Source organism: Trachypithecus francoisi, unplaced genomic scaffold, assembly GCF_009764315.1.
Source record: "Trachypithecus francoisi isolate TF-2019V2 unplaced genomic scaffold, Tfra_2.0 Lachesis_group2, whole genome shotgun sequence".
NCBI lineage: Eukaryota > Metazoa > Chordata > Mammalia > Primates > Cercopithecidae > Trachypithecus > Trachypithecus francoisi.
The window spans coordinates 71,760,719-71,783,522 of record NW_022681465.1 but is presented as its reverse complement, the minus strand read 5'-3'; the positions used below and the strand labels follow the sequence as shown (position 1 = coordinate 71,783,522).

The following is a 22,804-nucleotide window of genomic DNA, read 5'->3' as shown; positions in this document are numbered from 1 at the left end:
CTTTTTAAAAAATATTCTGGCTGCTCAGTGAAGGCCTGTTTAAACAAACAAACAAAAAGAATCTATAGGGCTGCTCAGTGAAGGAAAGCCTGTTGAAAAAAGAAAAAAAAATCTATAGGTCCAACTGGGAAGATGTTAATATGAGTCATGCAAAGATCGACAGTAACTTTGACTAGGCAGCAGCTCTAAGTGTTGACAAGTGAGTTCACATTCCTTACAAGTGCACACAAAATATGCACTAAAATCATATTCTAAGTCACAAAACACACTTCATCAGATATTTCAAAAATTAAAATTATTCAAAATATGTTTCCAAGGGCTGGAAACATATGTGATGGCTCATGCCTAGGGATGTACTTTGGGAGGCTGCCAAGGTGGGAGGGTCACTTGAGGCCAGAAATTTTTTGTTGTTTTTAATTTTTTTTAAAGTATGTTTCTAGATCATAAGAGAATTAAATTAGAAGCCAATAAGAAAAAAGTCTCTAATATTTGTATATTTAAACATCACACTAATAACCCATAGGTCAAAAAGGTAATCCCAAGTGAACTGAATAAAAATGAAAATATAACATCTCAACGTTGTAGGACACAGTTAAAGAAACGCTTAGAGCATTTCTATTAGAAAATAAGAAAAGTCTCAAATTAATAATTAAAGCATCCATCTTAAAATATTAGAAAAAGAAGGCAAGTAGAAGGAAATAAATCAATAAAGTTGATAAACTTTTAGCCAGAACAAGAAAAGGAAAGAGAGAAGACACAAATTACCAACCAATTCAGGGAAAATTAGGAGATATATCACTACTGACCCCAAAGAAATATTACTATTGGCCGGGCGCGGTGGCTCAAGCCTGTAATCCCAGCACTTTGGGAGGCCGAGACGGGTGGATCACGAGGTCAGGAGATCGAGACCATCCTGGCTAACACGGTGAAACCCCGTCTCTACAAAAAATTACAAAAAACTAGCTGGGCGAGGTGGTGGGCGCCTGTAGTCCCAGCTACTCGGGAGGCTGAGGCGGGAGAATGGCGTAAACCTGGGAGGCGGAGCTTGCAGTGAGCTGAGATCCGGCCACTGCACTCCAGCCTGGGCGACAGAGCGAGACTCCGTCTCAATCAAAAAAAAAAAAAAAAAAAGAAATATTACTATTATAATAATCTTATGCACATAAATTTGGTAACTTAGAGGAAGGAATAATTCGAATAGTCCTATATCCACTAAATATACTGAATTCATAGTTAAAAGCTTTCAAAAACAGAAAAGAAAACCCCAGCCCAGTTTGCTATACTAGCAAACGCTACCAAACATTTAAGGAAGACATAACACCACTTTTTCACAACAGTTTCCCCAAAAGAGAATTGGACGGTACACTTCCAAATTCATTTTACGAAGCTAGAATTACTCTGATACTAAAATCAAGTACAATATGACATAAGAAAGCTACAAAACAACATCCCTCATCAACATAAAAGCTAAGATCTTTGAAAAAATATTAAACTAGTATGTAAAAGGAATAGTACATTGCAACCAAGAAAGCTTTGTTCCAAGAATACAGGTCTGGTTTAACAATCAAAATCAATGTAATTAACCACATTAACAGAATAAGATAAAAAACTCAGAAAACGCATTCGACAAAACTCAACATCCATTCATGATAAAAATTCTCAGCCAATCAGTGATAGAAAAGAACTTACTCAATTTGATAAAGCATATTGTCTTAGTCAGCTAGGGCTGCTATAACAAAAGACCACAGACTGGGTGGCTTAACCACCATATATTTATTTCTCATAATTATGGAAGTTGGTGAGGGATCTCGCCCCGGCTTGCAGATGGGCCACCTTCTCCTGTATCTTCATACGGTCAGGAGAGTGGAGGCTCTGAAGGGCACTAATCGCATCATAGAGAATCCACCCTTATGACCTCACCTAAACTAATTACCTCCCAAAGGCCCCCACCTCCTAATACTATAACATTGCAGGTGATGGCTTCAATATATAAATTTTTGAGGGATACAAACTTTCAGTCCATAATAGGTACATACAAAAAACCTACAGTTTAACAACATATTTAATGGTAAAAGACCAAATATTGCCTCTAGAAGTCAGGTTTTAAGCAAAGATACCTAACCCACCACATTCACATTCAGTATCAATCTGGAAGTCCTAGTAAGTACAATAAGGCTAGAAAAAAAAAATAAAAAGCATTCAGATTGTAAAAGGAGAAATAAAACATTCATTCCAAGACACAATGACCATTTATGTAGAAAATCCCAAGGAATCTATTAAAAAAAATTTTCAAAAAAAGCAATAAAATTTCTATGCACTACCAATGAAAAGTTAGAAACCAAAAACTATTTTAAACAGTCCTATTTGTAATAACTCAAAAAAACAAAATGCTTAGGTATAAATCTAATATAATCAGGATCCCTATGTTGATATACTATAAAACGTATGTGAAAGAAACAGAAGGCCTAAATAAGTGGGGAGCTATACTGTGCTGATAAATCAGAAACCTCAAAATAGTGAAAACTTCAATTCTCCAAATTGATCTTTAGACTCAAAATAATTCCAAAGAAAATTCCAACAGGGTGATCTTATGGAAGTAGAGAGACTAGAATGATAGTTACCAGTGTCTAAGAAGTGTAGGGGAGGGGAGAAGATAAAGAGAAGTCAGTTGATAGGTTCGAACACACAGAAAGAATAAGTTCTCATGTTTGATAGCACAGTAGGGTGACTACAATTAATGACAATGTCTCGTGTATTCTAAAATAGCTAGAAGGGAAAACTAGAAATCTTCCCAACACATAGAAACAATAAATGTTCAAGGTGATGGATACCTCAAATATTTGAACTTGATTACATATTCTCTACATACATCAAAATATCACATGTACCCCATAAATACGTACAAAAAGAATGTATCCACAAAATAATTCTAACAAGATTATTTGTAGATACAGACAGGGTGATTCTAAAATTTACATGAAAAAGTAAAGAAATTAGAATAGTCAAAACCATTTTTAAAAAGAAAAAAAGTTGGAAAACACCCTACCAAATTTAAATTTATGTTTGCTAATGTGTAAGAAATATTTAAAAGCTGTAGTAGTAGGATGACTGGTCAAGCCCTGGGTGTGGGACAGAGTGTGTGTGTGTGTGGCGCGTCCCCAAGGGCAGGAAGGTGGCAAAGGGAGGTGAATCCGAGTGGGTGGAGGGAACGGAAAGGCGGGAGGAGAAAAAGGTGGGAGGAGGACCAGGTGGGACGATGGTGGCTCAGTCAGGACCCAGCGGGGCAGCGAAATGAGGCGGGTGACCCTGTTCCTGAACGGCAGCCCCAAGAACGGAAAGGTGGTTGCTGTATATGGAACTTTATTTGATTTGCTTTCTGTAGCTAGCAGTAAACTCGGCATAAAAGACACCAGTGTGTATAAAGAGAAAGGTGGACTGATTGATGATATTGCTTTGATCAGGGATGATGATGTTTTGTGTGTGAAGAAGAGCCACTTATTGATCTTTAGACAGATTCTAAGCCTCCTGAAGGATTGTTAGGATTCCACACAGACTGGCTAACATTAAATGTAGGAGGGCGGTACTTTACAACTACATGGAGCACTTTAGTGAATAAAGAACCTGACAGAATGCTGGCCCACATGCTTAAGGACAGAGGTGTCTGAGGAAATAAGCAGGATCATAGAGGAGCTTTCTAATAATTGACCGAAGTCCTGAGTACTTTGAACCCATTTTGAACTACCTGCATCATGGACAGCTCATTGTAAATGATGGCCTTAATTTATTGGGTGTGTTAGAAGCAGCAAGATTGTTTGGTATTGACTCATTGATTGAACACCTAGAAATGGCAATAAAGAATTCTCAACCACCGGAGGATCATTCACCAATATCCCAAAAGGAATTTGTCCGATTTCTGGTAGCAACTCCAACCAAGTCAGAACTGTGATGCCAGAGTTTGAACTTCAGTGGTTCTCATCTTTCTCGTTGGGACCTTCGATACATTAACCTCAAAATGGTCAATTTAAGCTGCTGCAGTCTTGCACATGTAAATCTTTGCTGTGCAAATCTTGAATGAGCTGATCTCTCCGGATCAGGGCTTGACTGTGCAAATCTCCAGGAAGTCAAGATGCCCTGTTCTAATGCAGAAGGAACATCTCTGAAACTGTAATTTTGAGGATCCTTCTGGTCTTAAAGCCAATTTAGAAGGTGCTAATCTGAAAGGTGTGGATATGGAAGGAAGTCAGACGACAGGAATTAACCTGAGAGCAGCTACCTTAAAAATGCAAAGTTGAAGAACTGTAACCTCAGAGGAGCAACTCTGGGAGGAACTGATTTAGAGAACTGTGATCTGTCTGGGTGTGATCATCTTCAAGAAGCCAACTTGAGAGGGTCCAACGTGAAGGGAGCTATATTTGAAGAGATGCTGACACCACTATACATGTCACAAAATGTCAGACGAGAATTTTAGGGGCTGGAGGAAGATGTACAGGATGAAAACACTTTCCTTATCACTTTTCTTTCTTCACCCATTCAGTTGTCTAGAAGTAACACTGCAAGGAAATTTTTAAAAAACATTTAGAGGATTAGGCTTGTTTCTCAGTGGTGCGTAAGGGAAAAAACTGGCCTTTTTTCCATATTCTGATTTTTAACAGAAAAGCACTCATTAATAGGTGTAGGGAAACCAGATATTGCTGCCTTCTGAACGGGGTAGGGGGGTTTACCTGGTTTTATGACCAGGAATAGTATTTATTATATTTGCTTTTAAATAGGCATGATGTGGAAATACCATCTTGGTTTGAGATGCATTTGAGCATTTTAATTTATGGAAAGCACAACATATGCAATTTTATTTATTGAATACCTAGAAGCAGTATGGATATTTAAATTGTTAAAACTTTATGAAAACTTTGAAAAGTTCAGGTTTATAAATAGCTTTAGTGATGCCCCCCCTCTTTAAATACCTGCCACACCATATGAAAATGGTGAGATCAGACTCCCTAAGACTCCTTTCAGGTTCATTTTTCTAATGTTTACTTTTTAGAACAAAACAGTGGCTGAATTAAAGTAATATCCAGTTCTTACCGATTGAGACAGAGTGGAAAGAAAGACATCATTGTACATCACTGTCATTCCAAAGGTACAGTGGAACTCTGGATGGAAGAAGAACTTACCTATCACTACAACACTATCTATAAATGAGCATTTCTCAAAATTTCATTCTAGGCAAGTTCCACTCAACACCAGACCAAGCAATTTTATTTACACTATTAGCCTAGTTTTCCCATACAATAGGCACAAGCATAGGAATATACTTCAAAACCAAAAAACCAAGGTACATCATTAATATTCATTTAATTCAAATACCAAATAATTTACCAAATGGTATTTTGGTATTTACCAAATACCAAATAAATAAAAAAATTTGTGCAACCAAAGTACTAAAAAATAAAATGATTTAAATCCAAAGGATTTCCAAGGGTACCATTAATCTCTTTTGAAAGGGTCCCATTAATCTCTTTTGAAAGCAGAAATTTGTCAGCCTATGCTTAAGAAAAAAAAAGTTTTTTAAAAAGAGAAAAAGAAAATACCTATTATCAAGGGCAAACAACTTCAGGGCAAAGAAATAGCTCATTGTACTCCCTCACAGTTCTCAGTATAGATAAATTTGGGCCAAAGGCCAGATTGAATGCAGAAGGAAAGGAAAGGGAAGAGGGAAGGGAAGGGAAAAGGGAGGGAAGAGGGAGGAGGATGAAGGGAAGATGGAGGGAGGGGGTGAGAGGGAGGGAGGGAAAGAAGGAGGTAGGGAGGGAGGAAGGGAGGGAAAGAAGAGGAGTGAAAGAAAAGAAAGAAAACAATTTCTAGTCACTAGCGGTTAACAGGGATCTGGTCTGATTTTGCCTCATTAGATAGCTGCCTCTGAGCCAGGAAAACGGTACATGATTTGCAATAAAAGAAACATTCCAATAATCCAAGACATACCCAGACTTTGAGGACTCAGATTCTAAACTACCTTGTCTTCCCCAATCTTGTACACTACGCTGCACTCTCATTCTCCTCCACTGATAACTAAGCTCCATCTCCACTGACATCTCTGCCTAGTCTCTTAATCCAATGCACAGCCTGCTTATCTCCCAGTCAGTTCCTAGTTTACCAGCTTCCTCTCCTCATTCCCAGACTCAAGAATTCTACAGACGGCTGCTACTCAATTCCAACCTTAGAACCATACTTCTTGTACTTTGTCTAAACAGCAACCCAACAACTCACTTAACCCATGCAGGTCTTAAAGGCAGACCCCAGAAAGCAGATCTTTTACTGATATTTATTGCTTAGAGTTGAAATATCATCTTGGAATAGAAAGGTTATTTTTTAATAAAAGAAAATCACCCCTATTGCAGAAGACATTAGCGTGTCCGGAATTGGTTCCTTCCGGTGGGTTCTTGGTCTTGCTGACTTCAAGCATGAAGTCACTGACCCTCAGCAGTGAGTGTTACAGTTCTCAAAGATGGTGTGTCCACAGTTTGTTCCTTCAGACGTTCAGATGTGTCCAGAGTTTCTTCCTTCTGGTGGGTTCGTTGTCTCGCTGACTTCAGGAGTGAAGCCGCAGACCTTCGCAGTGACTGTCTCTTAAAGGTGGCACATCCGGAGTTGTTTCTTCCTTCCGGTGGGTTCGTGGTCTCCCTGACTTCAGGAGTGAAGCCGCAGACCTTGCAGACCTTCACAGTGAGTATTATAGCTCTTTATAAAGGTAGTGCAGACCCAAAGAGTGAGCAGCAGCAAGATTTATTGTGAAGAGCCAAAGAACAAAGCATCCACATCGTGGAAGTGGAACTTAGCGCATTGCCACCGCTGGCTCGGGTAGCCAGCTTTTATTCCCTTATTTGGCCCCACCCACATCCTGCCGATTGGTCCATTTTACAGAGTGCTGATTGGTCCGTTTTTACAGAGCGCTGACTGGTGCGTTTACAAATCTTTAGCTAGACACAAGCGCTGATTGTTGCACTTACAATCCTTTAGCTAGACAGAAAAGTTCTCCAAGTCCCCAACCCAACCCAGAAAGTCCAGCTGGTTTCACCTCCCATTAGGATAAAAGGACATGTGGTCACCTTCGCTGTTAAGTACCCAGAATAAGAACACAGATAGTAGATTAAACGGAAAAAATCTACAAGACTGTGAATGTTGTTTCTTATTTGTAAAGACAGGAGCATGACAAAGGCAATGGGAATGTTAAGTGCCCTTGTGTTAAAACACTGACCAAAATTAGTCATAACAAAATGAAGTTCAACTAAGGATTCTTAAATGGATCTAAACAGATTCAGTACTATGACTAACATTAGTGGAAAAACTTTTAAAGAGACACCTATTAAAGAACAGTTAGTGACTAAACACTTTTTCATCAAATAAACTACTTTTTCTCTCTTCTTCCCTTATCTAAACATAGGCACTCCTGAAAAATATCTCTTCATTTAACAGCCTTAACTAGAAATAGCCTAGAAGAAAGAATTAAGCAACTATTTCTCATAATATGCTATACTTTGAGAGAGGACATTAATTATCCATGACCAACATTGGTTTCCGGTTTCCTCAACACACACACACGAGAGAGAGAGAGAGAGAGAGAGAGAGAGAGAGAGAGAGAGAGAGAGAGAGAGATTGCCGATAATCTGCCTGTACTCTTGTGGCTGCCCCAATGACAAGAGTTACAAAAACAGCTCCCTTTGTAACACTGCCATCTGTAGTTACTGAATGATTTGGGGCTCCATGACCCACAAAATAAAAGTACCCATGTCTCTGGCATGATGAGCTAACAAAGCCTACCCCTAAGAAGAGACGAAATGCAGCGGAAAACAGCAGGGAATATAGCAGCAGGACTCAGGTCCAAAAGTTCTTAACTAGATTCCAATCACCAGCTTTCAGGAATTATCAGATCTCCTGAAATGGTCAACAAAATTTTGAGTGAATACATTTCGCTGGGGAGAATATTCATACCTTAAATGCAGGAATATGCACACATTTTTTCTAAAGCATCAGGTCACATTTTAGGCTTTGTGGGCCACATGCTCACTGCTGCAACTACTCAGCTCTACCACTGCAATTCAAAGGGAGCCACAGGGAATAGTAAATTAATGGATGTGTCTATGTTCCAATAAAACTTTTATTTACAAAAACAGGGTGGTGGCTGGATTTGCCCCAAGGCCATGGTTTGCCAACCCCCAACACACTCTTAGTCATTTGCTTGCATAAACCAAGGATTCTAAAGTCCAAGTCTAATTCCTGAGTAATTTTAATATCCATTTGAATACCTCAAAAACAAATTCAATCTTCCTTGGCCTACTCAATTCTGATGACTTGTTACAAGATATTTCAGCAGTGCCAACTATGGCTAATTCTGCCACTACCATGAATGGTCATAATATGCTTCTAAAATCCTGAACTCTCAATATTTACTGATTTAACAAATATTTATCACCAAATATGTTTCAGGCTCTAGATATTCCACTTACTGGCCACACAACCTCCTATCTTGCAGTTTTTTTAATTTTTAAATTTTCAATATCCTAAACTTTAACCACTCTCTCAGTAGAATCCTGAGTGTCCTTTTGTTGAATCTACAATGAAGTGTTTTTATCCCAAAATAACCTCCCCCTGTTCTCCCTTGCAGTCACTGTAGTCCATCCAAATACCTAGGCTCCTGAATAAGACTCAAGAATAGGATATGAACATGCAGAATGATTGTTTCTACAAATTTACATTTCGTAGCCCATAATACTTCCATAATTCTTCCAGTAATGTTTCTCTTACAACCATCAAAAGCTATTCTACATCTTTACAATTCTGCTGAAGGCCCTATCCCAGTATCTCCCAATACAAAACTAGGACATGATTCTGCTAATAGATGGTGGCATTATTCATTTCCTATCTCAGGGTACCACTTGTAAATATAGCTGCATATGAGATCATTCTTATCCCTTCCATTTCCAGTGCAAAAGTACTCTGGCCAGGTGCGGTGGCTCACACCTGTAATCCCAGCACTTTGGGAGGCCAAGGCAGGTGCATCATTTGAGGTCAGGAGTTCGAGACCAGCCTGGCCAACATGATGAAACCCTGTCTCTAATAAAAATCCAAAAATTAGCCAGGTATAGTGGTGGGCGCCTGTAATCCCAGCTACTTGGGAGGCTGAAGCAGGAGAATCGCTCGAACCCAGGAGGCAGAGGTTGCAGTGAGCAGAGATCGTGCCACTGCGCGACAGAGTGAGACTCCATCTCAAAAAAAAAAAAAAAGTATTTCCTCCTCCTACCCAAAGGCTAACTCCTGCTCTTTGTTTGATCACAATCCCTAACAACTCCTCAAGGACTTTCATCCTTACTTAATATGTTTGGTTTTTACAGAACTGCATTAGTTTTCCATTGCTCTGTAACAAATTACCAAAAACCTAGGGACTGAGTACATCTCTGATTTATTACCTAACAGCTGCGTAGGTCAGAAGCCTGGCACAATGTAGCTAGATTCTCTGCTCAGGAGCTCACAGACTGAAATCAGGATATTAGTAGGACTGTACTATTTTCTAGAGGTTCTGGGAAAGAATCTGCTTCCAAGTTTATTCTGGTTGCTGGCAGAATACAAGTTCCTTGTGGTTGTAGAACTGTGATCTCTATTTGCTTGCTGCCTGTCAGCTGGGGCTACTCTTAGCTTTCTAGACACTATGTGCAATCTCCACTAGAAGCAACATGAGAAAGATTCTCCTTTGCTGACCTTGAAGACAGAGGGATCTACGTGGCAAGGAATGTACTAGGAATGCTGACCTAGTAGAGTGCAGTCTTACTAACATCCTCATTTCAGTCTGTGAGACCCTCAGCAGAGAAATGTAGCCACATTGTGCCAGACTTCTGACCTAAACAGCTGTTAGGTAATAAATTGGGGTGTACTAAGTCCCTGGTTTTTGGTAATTTGTTACAGAAAATTAATGCAATTCTGTAAAAAACAAACATATTGAGTAACGATAAAAGCCATGCCCACAAATCTTTGCAGAACAACCTGTTTTTTATCTATAGCTGTTGTTTAACTGATTAAGGAGCAATACTCTTAAGCTTCCTAGACATCACCTGGTTTGGCTAAGAAGATCTATGAGGCACACCCTTAATTTCTTGGAAGAGTCCAATGTGACTGAATACTCTCACCTTTTGAAGTTATTATACAGCCACATCTCTGGCTTTCTCCACACTATGCTTTCAGAAGTTACTGCTGTATGTTAGCATCCTTTGTCATCTTGATAGGCTAAAAATTAACTAAATCATCTAGTCTTGGTTCCCTTTTAACAAAACTTCCCTTGGTTTTCTCATATTTCACTATAAGAAGCAAGAAGAAACCAGGCAGCAACTTCAACATTTTGCTTAGAAATCTCCTTGCCTATATATTCAAATTCATCACTCACAAGTTCTGATTTCATGTTCAAAACCAGCAGCAGAGAATCTCCCTGACACCAAGTCCCTCCTACACTTAGAATACCTTTTGCCAGGAACAGCCCAACTGCTTTTAAGTGCTCACCTGATGAGGCTGGATCCACTGAAGGCAATCTTCCTTTCTTAAAGTCCATCGTGTCATATAATGTAACCATAGGAGTGACTAGCCCATTATACTTATAGTTCACAACTACATTCAAGGAGAAGTGCCGGGACTCTTAGGAGCCATCTTAGAATTCATACTACAACAAGAGCTTTGGGTGTAGCAATTCTGAAACTACTTTCCATGTACTGTAACACTGAACAAATGAGTAAATATAATTATGATGTTAAAAGCCACGTTCTTCACTGTTGGGAGAAGTGAATTACGAATATGGAACGGGAAAAAGCTAGAAAGTTGTATTAGAATTAGATGTATCCAAATGAACTCATAATTTTTTACATATTTTAATTTTTAGATTGGTTTATCTCCCTCCTAGCTTTGTCTTTCGAGGCTAGAAGCAATGGCACCCAACAGCAATGAATATATCCAGAGTACCAAATCTTAATTTCTAAATTGACTTGCCTGTTGAATGAAGCCACGGATCACTAGAAAAATAGGTAGGATCAAGTCAGGGAAAATACAAGATGACCCTGGAACATCTTGCTGTGCCAAAATGTAAGAAAGTACTCCAAAAATGATGGGGATGCGTCAAAAGGGCAGAAGCCAATGTTAAGAAGTTTCTATTAGATAAAAGCTTCTGTAAATATTTAGAATATGGAAAGAAATAAAATGTACTTCAAATCATTCAATTTTTTAGTTATATCTATTATTAGAACCTTAAGTTAACAGTTTTCTTTTACTTAAGAAAACAAAAATAAACCCAAAACAGTTATTTTAATAAAAGTTAAATATTTTAAGATCTTAAGAAAAAGTATTCACCAGTAAAAAGACATGACTAATATATTTCATCTCCAAATAATAAGTGCCATTTTTTTGGAATGGCTGGGTATCAGAATGACTACATGTACTATTCAAAAATAAATAAAACATTTGAAAACTCTTCTAACTTCCATGACTAAGGTCCACTAATGGAGATATCTCCCACTAAAATGTCCAAGCATTCTGAGGTATCCTGAACCTGCCTTCTCCACCTTAGTCATGTAATTTAAAAATAAATGGCAGAAAACTGCTTTCATGTTGAAAAGAAAAAGAGTTGAAGACAATCCGGGAGAAAGGCACTTAACAATATCAGCTCTAGATGAATTGATAAAAGAAAGCTTATGGGGGACTTCAAGATGGCTAACTAAGAAGCACCAGACACTCACCTCCTCTATAAAGAAAAGCTTAATGAGTAATCACACTTCAAATACAGCATCAAAGAGAGAATGCTGGAATTCAGCAGAGAAATGGGAGGCACTGAAGAAGAAGAAAGCAAGGCACACAGCCCAGCCAGGACCAGCTGGGAGTCCTACGGGGCTCCTCAGTGTGGGGAAAAGGTGAGTAAAAGATCCCCAGCATCCAGATTCTCCCTGTAGATACTTGCAATCCTAGCCATAGCACAGCCCCTTAACCCTGACAAGTTGAGGCTGGTAAAAACAAGCTTCTAAAGAGGAAGCTCACAATAGGTTCCACACACACCTGGAAACCCAAGCACCTGCAGCATGGCACGAATTTGAGAGCCCAGACCCCACCAGTCTGCTTTCTGTTCTGGGGCCAAACAGTACCTGCATCTCAACATCTCTGGAGGCCCAATGACATCCCCTCACATCCACTGGGAGGGTTGTAGCACATGACACCAGTTACACCCAGCATAGCAGCAATATCCCCAGCACTCTAGATCACACAGCATCCAGTACACTGAAGAAAGGACAATGGAGAGCTCTGTGGATGCTGCCTCTAGGACAAAGGGAGCCAAAGTGCACACTCCCTAGAGCCCAAACCCACCTGCCTCAGGTCATTGCCACTGAGAGTAACCTTGCCCACCCACCACCCCCAGCAGCAAGGCCCCAGCACACCAGCACATGCCCTGAGGGTAGGCTCTCCCTGACTGCTGCTGCAGCCAGGGACCAGAGCCTAAGAATCACCTGCCTGGGGCAGGAACCACAGACAGCAACCCGGCCACCCACAACAGTAGGACTGTGGTACATGTGCCTTGAGGACAGGCTCACCCCAGCCAATGCAGCCAGTGCCACAGGGAATAGGGGAAGTGGAGACAAAGCATGTGCTCTGCAGAGATTGAGATGTATCTGCCTGAGATGGCTGCCACTGGCATCAATCTCCCTCACCACCACTGTCACGGCACCTTCCCCTTAGCAGAGCTGTTCATGTCCACATGCTCTGAGGATAGGCTCTCCCTGCCTACTACTGCTGCTGCAACCACCACCCAAGGACACTACCCAGGACATGGGGATCACCCAGCCCTGCCCAACACAGCCTCCATCTGTGCAAAACATCAGAGGCCTTAAGGATAGTCTCACAAGGCCTGGCACCAGCAATCCCAGTGCTCTCTATCACACTGCTCAGGGGCCTGTGGATTCCCCTGCACCATCAGTCACCTCAGGCACACACACATAAAGAGACCAAACAGGGGGACGGAGCAAGATGGCCGAATAGGAACAGCTCCAGTCTCCAACTCCCAGCGCGAGCGGCACAGAAGACCGGTGATTTCTGCATTTTCAACCGAGGTACTGGGGTCATCTCACTAGGCAGTGCCGACATCGGTGCTGGTCCTGCTGCAGCCTGACCAGCGAGAGCTGAAGCAGGGCGAGGCATTGCCTCACCTGGAAGCGCAAGGGGGAAGAAATCCGTTTTCCTAGCCAGGGGAACTGAGACACACAACACCTGGAAAATCGGGTAACTCCCACCCCAATACTGCGCTTTAAGGAAACAGGCACACCAGGAGAATATATCCCACACCTGGCCGGGAGGGTCCCACGCCCACGGAGCCTCCCTCACTGCTAACTCAGCAGTCTGCCGCGATCTATCCGCAAGGCAGCAACGAGGCTGGGGGAGGGGCGCCCGCCATTGCTGAGGCTTAAAAGTAGGTAAACAAAGCCGCTGGGAAGCTTGAACTGGGTGGAGCTCACAGCAGCTCAAGGAAGCCTGCCTGTCTCAGTAGACTCCACCTCTGGGGACAGCCCACAGCTGAAGTCCAATAGGGAAAGCAGCGGGGGCCGGTGCAGACGCGAAGGACTCTGTCTGACAGCTTTGGGGAGAGCCATGGATCTCCCAACACGGAGGTTGAGATCCGAAAACGGACAGACTGCCTGCTCAAGTGGGTACCTGACCCCTGAGTAGCCTAGCTGGGAGACATCCCCCACTAGGGGCAGTCTGACACCCCACACCTCACAGGGTGGAGTCACCCCTGAGAGGAAACTTCCAAAGGAAGAATCAGACAGGTACACTCGCTGTTCAGCAATATTCTATCTTCGGCAACCTCTGCTGCTGATACCCAGGCAAACAGGGTCTGGAGTGGACCTCAAGCAATCTCCAACAGACAGTCCTTCTGACTGTCAGACGGAAAATTAGCAAACAGGAAGGACACCTATACCAAAACCCCATCAGTACGTCACCATGATCAAAACCAAGACAGATAAAACCACAAAGATGGGAAGAAGCAGGGCAGAAAAGCTGGAAATTCAAAAAATAAGAGCGCATCTCCCCCTGCAAGGAGCGCAGCCCATCGCCAGCAACGGATCAAAGCTGGTCAGAGAATGACTTTGACGAGATGAGAGAAGAAGACTTCAGTCCATCAAACTTCTCAGAGCTAAAGGAGGAATTACGTACCCAGCGCAAAGAAACTAAAACTTGAAAAAAAAGTGGAAGAATTGACAGCTAGACTAATTAATGCAGAGAAGATCATAAACGAAATGACAGAGATGAAAACCATGACACGAGAAATACGTGACAAATGCACAAGCTTCAGTAACCGACTCGATCAACTGGAAGAAAGAGTATCAGCGACTGAGGATCCAATGAATGAAATGAAGCGAGAAGAAAACCAAAAAAAAAGAAGAAAAAGAAATGAACAAAGCCTGCAAGAAGTATGGGATTATGTAAAAAGCCACCAAATCTACGTCTGATTGGGGTGCCTGAAAGTGAGGGGGAAAATGGAACCAATTGGAAAACACTCTTCAGGATATCATCCAGGAGAACTTCCCCAACCTAGTAGGGCAGGCCAACATTCAAATTCAGGAAATACAGAGAACGCCACAAAGATACTCCTCCAGAAGAGCAACTCCAAGACACATAATTGCCAGATTCACCAAAGTTGAAATGAAGGAAAAAATCTTAAGGGCAGCCAGAGAGAAAGCTCGGGTTACCCACAAAGGGAAGCCCATCAGACTAACAGCAGATCTCTCGGCAGAAACTCTACAAGCCAGAAGAGAGTGGGGCCAATATTCAACGTTCTTAAAGAAAAGAATTTTCAACCCAGAATTTCATATCCAGCCAAACTAAGTTTCATCAGTGAAGGAGAAATAAAATCCTTTACAGATAAGCAAATGCTTAGAGATTTTGTCACCACCAGGCCTGCCTTACAAGAGACCCTGAAGGAAGCCCTAAACATGGAAAGGAACAACCGGTACCAGCCATTGCAAAAACATGCCAAAATGTAAAGACCATCGAGGCTAGGAGAAACTGCATCAACTAACGAGCAAAATAACCAGTTAATATCATAATGACAGGATCAAGTTCACACATAACAATATTACCTTAAATGTCAATGGACTAAATGCTCCAATTAAAAGACACAGACTGGCAAACTGGATAAAGAGTCAAGACCCATCAGTCTGCTGTATTCAGGAGACCCATCTCACATACAGAGACATACATAGGCTCAAAATAAAGGGATGGAGGAAGATCTACCAAGCAAATGGAGAACAAAAAAAAGCAGGGGTTGCAATCCTAGTCTCTGATAAAACAGACTTTAAACCATCAAAGATCAAAAGAGACAACAAGGCCATTACATAATGGTAAAGGGATCAATTCAACAGGAGAGCTAACTCTCCTAAATATATATGCACCCAATACAGGAGCACCCAGATTCATAAAGCAAGTCCTTAGAGACCTACAAAGAGACTTAGACTCCCATACAATAATAATGGGAGACTTCAACACTCCACTGTCAACATTAGACAGATCAACGAGACAGAAAGTTAACAAGGATATCCAGAATTGAACTCATCTCTGCACCAAGCGGACCTAATAGACATCTATAGAACTCTCCACCCCAAATCAACAGAATATACATTCTTCTCAGCACCACATCGCACTTATTCCAAAATTGACCACATAATTGGAAGTAAAGCACTCCTCAGCAAATGTACAAGAACAGAAATTATAACAAACTGTCTCTCAGACCACAGTGCAATCAAACTAGAACTCAGGACTAAGAAACTCAATCAAACCGCTCAACTACATGGAAACTGAACAACCTGCTCCTGAATGACTACTGGGTACATAACAAAATGAAAGCAAAATAAAGATGTTCTTTGAAACCAATGAGAACAAAGATACAACATACCAGAATCTCTGGGACACATTTAAAGCAGTGTGTAGAGGGAAATTTATAGCACTAAATGCCCACAAGAGAAAGCAGGAAAGATCTAAAATTGACACTCTAACATCACAATTAAAAGAACTAGAGAGGCAAGAGCAAACACATTCAAAAGCTAGCAGAAGGCAAGAAATAACTAAGATCAGAGCAGAACTGAAGGAGATAGAGACACAAAAAACCCTCCAAAAAATCATGAATCCAGGAGTTGTTTTTTGAAAAGATCAACAAAATTGACAGACCGCTAGCTAGACTAATAAAGAAGAAAAGAGAGAGGAATCAAATAGACGCAATAAAAAATGATAAGGGGATATCACCACCGACCCCACAGAAATACAAACAACCATCAGAGAATACTATAAATGCCTCTACGCAAATCAACTAGAAAATCTAGAAGAAATGGATAATTTCCTGGACACTTACACTCTCCCAAGACTAAACCAGGAAGAAGTTGAATCCCTGAATAGACCAATAGCAGGCTCTGAAATTGAGGCAACAATTAATAGCCTACCCACCAAAAAAGTCCAGGACCAGATGGATTCACAGCTGAATTCTACCAGAGGTACAAGGAGGAGCTGGTACCATTCCTTCTGAAACTATTCCAATCAATAGAAAAAGAGGGAATCCTCCCTAACTCATTTTATGAGGCCAACATCATCCTGATACCAAGCCTGGCAGAGACACAACAAAAAAGAGAATTTTAGACCAATATCCCTGATGAACATCGATGCAAAAATTCTCAATAAAACTGGCAAACGGATTCAGCAGCACATCAAAAAGCTTATCCACCATGATCAAGTGGGCTTCATCCCTGGGATGCAAGGCTGGTTCAACATTCGCAAATCAATAAACGTAATCCAGCATATAAACAGAACCAAAGACAAGAACCACATGATTATCTCAATAGATGCAGAAAAGGCTTTTGACAAAATTCAACAGCCCTTCATGCTAAAAACGCTCAATAAATTCGGTATTGATGGAACGTACCTCAAAATAATAAGAGCTATTATGACAACACCACAGCAGCTAATATCATACTGAATGGGCAAAAACTGGAAAATTCCCTTTGAAAACTGGCACAAGACAGGGATGCCCTCTCTCACCACTCCTATTCAACATAGTGTTGGAAGTTCTGGCTAGGGCAATCAGGCAAGAGAAAGAAATCAAGGTATCCAGTTAGGAAAAGAAGAAGTCAAATTGTCCCTGTTTGCAGATGACATGATGTATATTTAGAAAACCCCATCGTCTCAGCCCAAAATCTCCTTAAGCTGATAAGCAACTTCAGCAAAGTCTCAGGATACAAAATTAATGTGCAAAAATCACAACATTCTTATACACCAGTAACAGACAAGCAGAGAGCCAAATCAGGAATGAACTTCCATTCACAATTGCTTCAAAGAGAATAAAATACCTAGGAATCCAACTTACAAGGGATGTAAAGGACCTCTTCAAGGAGAACTACAAACCACTGCTCAGTGAAATAAAAGAGGACACAAACAAATGGAAGAACATACCATGCTCATGGATAGGAAGAATCAATATCGTGAAAATGGCCATACTGCCCAAGTTATTTATAGATTCAATGCCATCCCCCATCAAGCTACCAATGACTTTCTTCACAGAATTGGAAAAAACTGCTTTAAAGTTCATATGGAACCAAAAAAGAGCCCGCATTGCCAAGACAATCCTAAGTCAAAAGGACAAAGCTGGAGGCGTCACGCTACCTGACTTCAAACTATACTACAAGGCTAAACTACAGTAACCAAAACAGCATGGTACTGGTACCACAACAGAGATATAGACCAATGGAACAGAACAGAGTCCTCAGAAATAATACCACACATCTACAGCCATCTGATCTTTGACAAACCTGAGAGAAACAAGAAATGGGGAAAGGATTCCCTATTTAATAAATGGTGCTGGGAAAATTGGCTAGCCATAAGTAGAAAGCTGAAACTGGATCCTTTCCTTACCCCTTATACGAAAATTAATTCAAGATGGATTAGAGACTTAAATGTTAGACCTAATACCATAAAAACCCTAGAAGAAAATCTAGGTAGTACCATTCAGGACATAGGCATGGGCAAGGACTTCATGTCTACAACACCAAAAGCAACGGCAGCAAAAGCCAAAATGGACAAATGGGATCTAATTAAACTAAAGAGCTTTTGCACAGCTAAAGAAACTACCATCAGAGTGAACAGGCAACCTACAGAATGGGAGAAAATTTTTGCAACCTACTCATCTGACAAAGGGCTAATATCCAGAATCTACAAAGAACTCAAACAAATATACAAGAAAAAAACAACCCCATCAAAAAGTGGGCAAAGGATATGAACAGACATTTCTCAAAAGAAGACATTCATACAGCCAACAGACACATGAAAAAATGCTCATCATCACTGCCATCAGAGAAATGCAAATCAAAACCACAATGAGATACCATCTCACACCAGTTAGAATGGCAATCATTAAGAAGTCAGGAAACACAGGTGTTGGAGAGGATGTGGAGAAATAGGAACACTTTTACACTGTTGGTGGGATTGTAAACTAGTTCAACCATTATGGAAAACAGTATGGCGATTCCTCAAGGATCTAGAACTAGATGTACCATATGACCCAGCTATCCCACTACTGGGTATATACCCAAAGGATTATAAATTACTCTACTACAAAGACACATGCACACGTATGTTTATTGCGGCACTATTCACAATAGCAAAGACCTTGAATCAACCCAAATGTCCATCTGTGACAGACTGGATTAAGAAAATGTGGCACATATACACCATGGAATACTATGCAGCCATAAAAAAGGATGAGTTTGCGTCCTTTGTAGGGACGTGGATGCAGCTGGAAACCATCATTCTTAGCAAACTATCACAAGAAGAGAAAACCAAACACCGCATGTTCTCACTCATAGGTGGGAACTGAACAATGAGATCACTTGGACTCGGGAAGGGGAACATCACACACTGGGGCCTATCATGGGGAGGGGGGAGGAGGGAGGGATTGCATGGGGAGTTAGACATGATATAAACGTTATGCACATGTACCCTAGAACTTAAAGTATAATAAAAAAAAAAAAAAGAAAAGAAGCAACAGAACTTGATTTGTAAAGGATTTCTTGTGGCAAATTCTAATACATAAAACAGACAAAACTGGAACTTCTCTGACTGAAGGAGAAGGTCCCCTATCCCTCACTCCCATACACCCCCCACTGCAGCCCAAGAGACTTGCACATAATCTCAAAACTGTAAAACACGCAAAATGTGACTCCAACCAATAATTGACACAAACATTATGGGGTGATCAGAAAATGTTTTTTAGACACATAAAGAAAAACAGACATACAGAAATTGAAATATGAATAGTGATTATATTTGAGTAATAAAATTATGAATGTTTCTTTGAAATTTTTCAATATTTTCTATAGTACAAAATGAATTACTGTTGATATCCATTAAACATTATTTATAAAAGGTAAAATGAAAAACCTTTAGCCAGACTAACTAGGAAAAAAGGAGAAGACCCAAATGAATAAAAACCGATAAAAAAGGAAACAAGATAGCAGATACTGCAGAAATTCAAAGGATAATTTGAGGCTACTACAAGCAACTATATGCCAATAAATTGCAAAACCTAGAAGAAATATATATATCTCCATTTCATATATATCCAGACATACATAACTGACCAAGATTGAACCATGAAGAAATCCGAAACCTGAACACACAATAGCAAGTAATGAGATCTAAGCTGTAATAAAAAGTCTCCCAACAAAGAAAAGCCCAGGATCTGATGACTTCATCGCCAAATATTACCAAACGTTTAAAGAAGAACTAATACTACTCCTACTCAAATTATTCCAAAAAACAGAGGAGAAATGAATACCTCCAAACTCATTATACAAGGCAAGTACTACCTTGCTTGATACTAAAACCAGACATCACATCAAAAACACACACACACACACACACTCACTTCAGCCTGGGTAACAGAGCAAGACTCTGACGAAGGGAAGGAGGGAGGAAGAAAGAAAAGGGAAAAAAAAGAAAATTACAGGCCAATATCCCTATAAACAATGATGTAAAAGTCCTCAACAAAATACTAGCAAACCGAATTCAGCAACTCATTTAAAAGATCATCATGGCCTGGTGCGGTGGCTCAAGCCTGTAATTCCAGCACTTTGGGAGGCCGAGACGGGCGGATCACAAGGTCAGGAGATCGAGACCATCCTGGCTAACACGGTGAAACCCCGTCTCTACTAAAAAATACAAAAAAAAAAAACTAGCCGGGCGAGGTGGCGGGCGCCTGTAGTCCCAGCTACTCGGGAAGCTGAGGCAGGAGAATGGCGTGAACTCGAAAGGCGGAGCTTGCAGTAAGCTGAGATCCGGCCACTGCACTCCAGTTTGGGCAACAGAGCGAGACTCCGTCTCAAAAAAAAAAAAAAAGATCATCATTACCAAGGAGAATTTATCCCAGGGATGCCAGGATGGTTCAACATACGCAAATCAATCAATGTGATACACCATATCAACAGAATCAAGGACAAAAACCATATAATCATTTCAATTGATGCTGAAAATCATTTGATAAAATTCAACATCCCTTCATAATAAAAACCCTTAAAAAATGGGTATAGAAGAAACATAACTCAACACAATAAAAGCCGTATATGACAGACCCACAGCTAATATACTGAATGGGGGAAAACTGAAAGCCTTTGCGCTAAGATTCAGAACAAGACAAGGATGCTCATTTTTTTACCACTGTTATTCAACATAGTACTAGAAGTTCTAGCAAGAACAATCAGACAAGAGAAAAATATAAAGGGCATCCAAACTGGAAAGGAAGAAGTCAAATTATCCTTGTTTGCAGAGTATATAATCTTATATTTGGAAAAACCTAACACGTCACAAAAAAAATGACTAGAACTGATAAGCTCACTGAGGTTGTAATATACAAAAATCAGTAGTGTTTCTATATGCAAATAGCAAACAATCTTAAAAGGAAATCAAGAAAGTAATCTCATTTATAACTGCTACAAAAGAAATACCTAGAAATAAATTTAACCAATAAAGTAAAAGATTTTTGCTAGGTGTGGTGCTCACACCTATAATACCAGCACTTTGGGAGGCCGAGGCAGGCAGATCACAAGGTCAGGAGTTCGAGGCCAGCCTGGCCAACATGGTGAAACCCCGTCTCTACTAAAAATACAAAAAATAATTAGCCAGGCATGGTGGTACGCGCCTGTAATCCCAGCTACTCAGGAGGCTGAGGCAGGAGAATTGCTTGAACCTGGGAGGCTGAGGTTGCAGTGAGCCAAGATCACACCACTGCACTCCAGCCTGGGCAACAGAATGAGACTCCATCTCAAAAGGAAAAAAAAAAAAAAAAAGTGAAAGATTTCTACAATGAAAACTATAAAACACTGATGGAAAAAAAACTGAAAAGGACACCAAAAAGATGAAAAGATATTCCATGTTCTTGGATAGGAAGAATCAATATTGGTAAAACGTTCATACTACCTAAAGCAAACTACAGATTCAATGCAATTGTTATCAAAATATCAACGGCCAGGTGCAGTGACTCACATCTGTAATCCCAGCACTTCGGGAGGCTGAGGTGGGTGGATCACCGGAGGTCAGGAGTTCGAGACCAGCCTGGTCAACATGGAGAAACCCCCCATCTCTACTAAAAATACAAAAATTAGCTGAGTGTGGTGGTGCATGCCTGTAATCCCAGCTACTCGGAAGGCTGAAGCATGAAAACGGCTTGAACCCAGGAGGCAGAAGTTGCAGTGAGCCAAGATGACGTCGCTGCACTCCAACTTGGGCGACAGAGAGAGACTGTCTCAAAAAAGAAAAAAATCAACAATTCTTCTATTTCTTCAACATTTCTATTTCTTCATTTCTTCTATGTCTTCAACATTTCTATTTCTTCATAGAAATAGAAATAACTATACAAAATTTTATATGGAATGACAAAAGATCCAGAATAGCCAACGCTATCCTAAGCAAAATGGAGAAAACTGGAAGAATCACATTACCTGACTTCAAATTATACTACAGAGCTATATTAACCATAACAGCATGATACTGACATAAAAACAGACACATAGACCAATGAAACAGAATAGAGAACTCAGAAATAAATCCATACATCTACAGTGAACTCATTTTCAACAAGGGTGCCAAGAGCATACATTGGAGAAACAACAGTTCTTCAATAAATGGTGTTTGGGAAAACTGGTATCGATATGCAGAAGAATGAAACCAGATCCTATCTTTTGGAATACACAAAAATCAAATCAAAATGGATTAAAGACTTAGGTCTAAGACCTAAAACTATGAAACTACTAAAAGAAAACATTGGGGAAACTCTCTAAGACATTGGTCTGGGCAAAGATTTTTTGAGTGATACCCTACAAGCACAGACAACCAAAGCAAAAATAGACAAATGGGATCATATCAAGTTAAAAAGCTTTTGCACAGCAAAGGAAACAATGAACAAAGTAAAGAGACAACCCACTGAATGGGAGAAAATATCTGCAAACTACTCATTTGACAAGGGATTAATAACCAGAATATATAAGGAGCTCAAACAACTCTATAGAAAAAGAAATCTAAAAATCCAGTTTTTAAAAGGGCAATATATTTGAGTAGACATTTCTCAAAAGACGACATACAAATGGCAAACAGGCATATGAAAAGGTGCTCAACATCATAGATCATCAGAGAAATGCAAATCAAAACTACAATAAGGCCGGCACAGTGGCTCATGCCTGTAATCGCAGCACTCTGGGAG

General features: G+C 40.4%; 1 protein-coding gene and 1 pseudogene across 3 annotated transcripts in view; one reads left to right on the top strand and one right to left on the bottom strand.

Annotated features, from left to right (window-relative positions):
- The window catches only part of WDR70 (WD repeat domain 70), a 386,140-nt gene that overhangs the window by 253,453 nt on the left and 109,883 nt on the right, over nt 1-22,804 (bottom strand). The window lies entirely within an intron of this gene.
- LOC117065036 lies at nt 3,153-4,610 on the top strand (annotated as a pseudogene).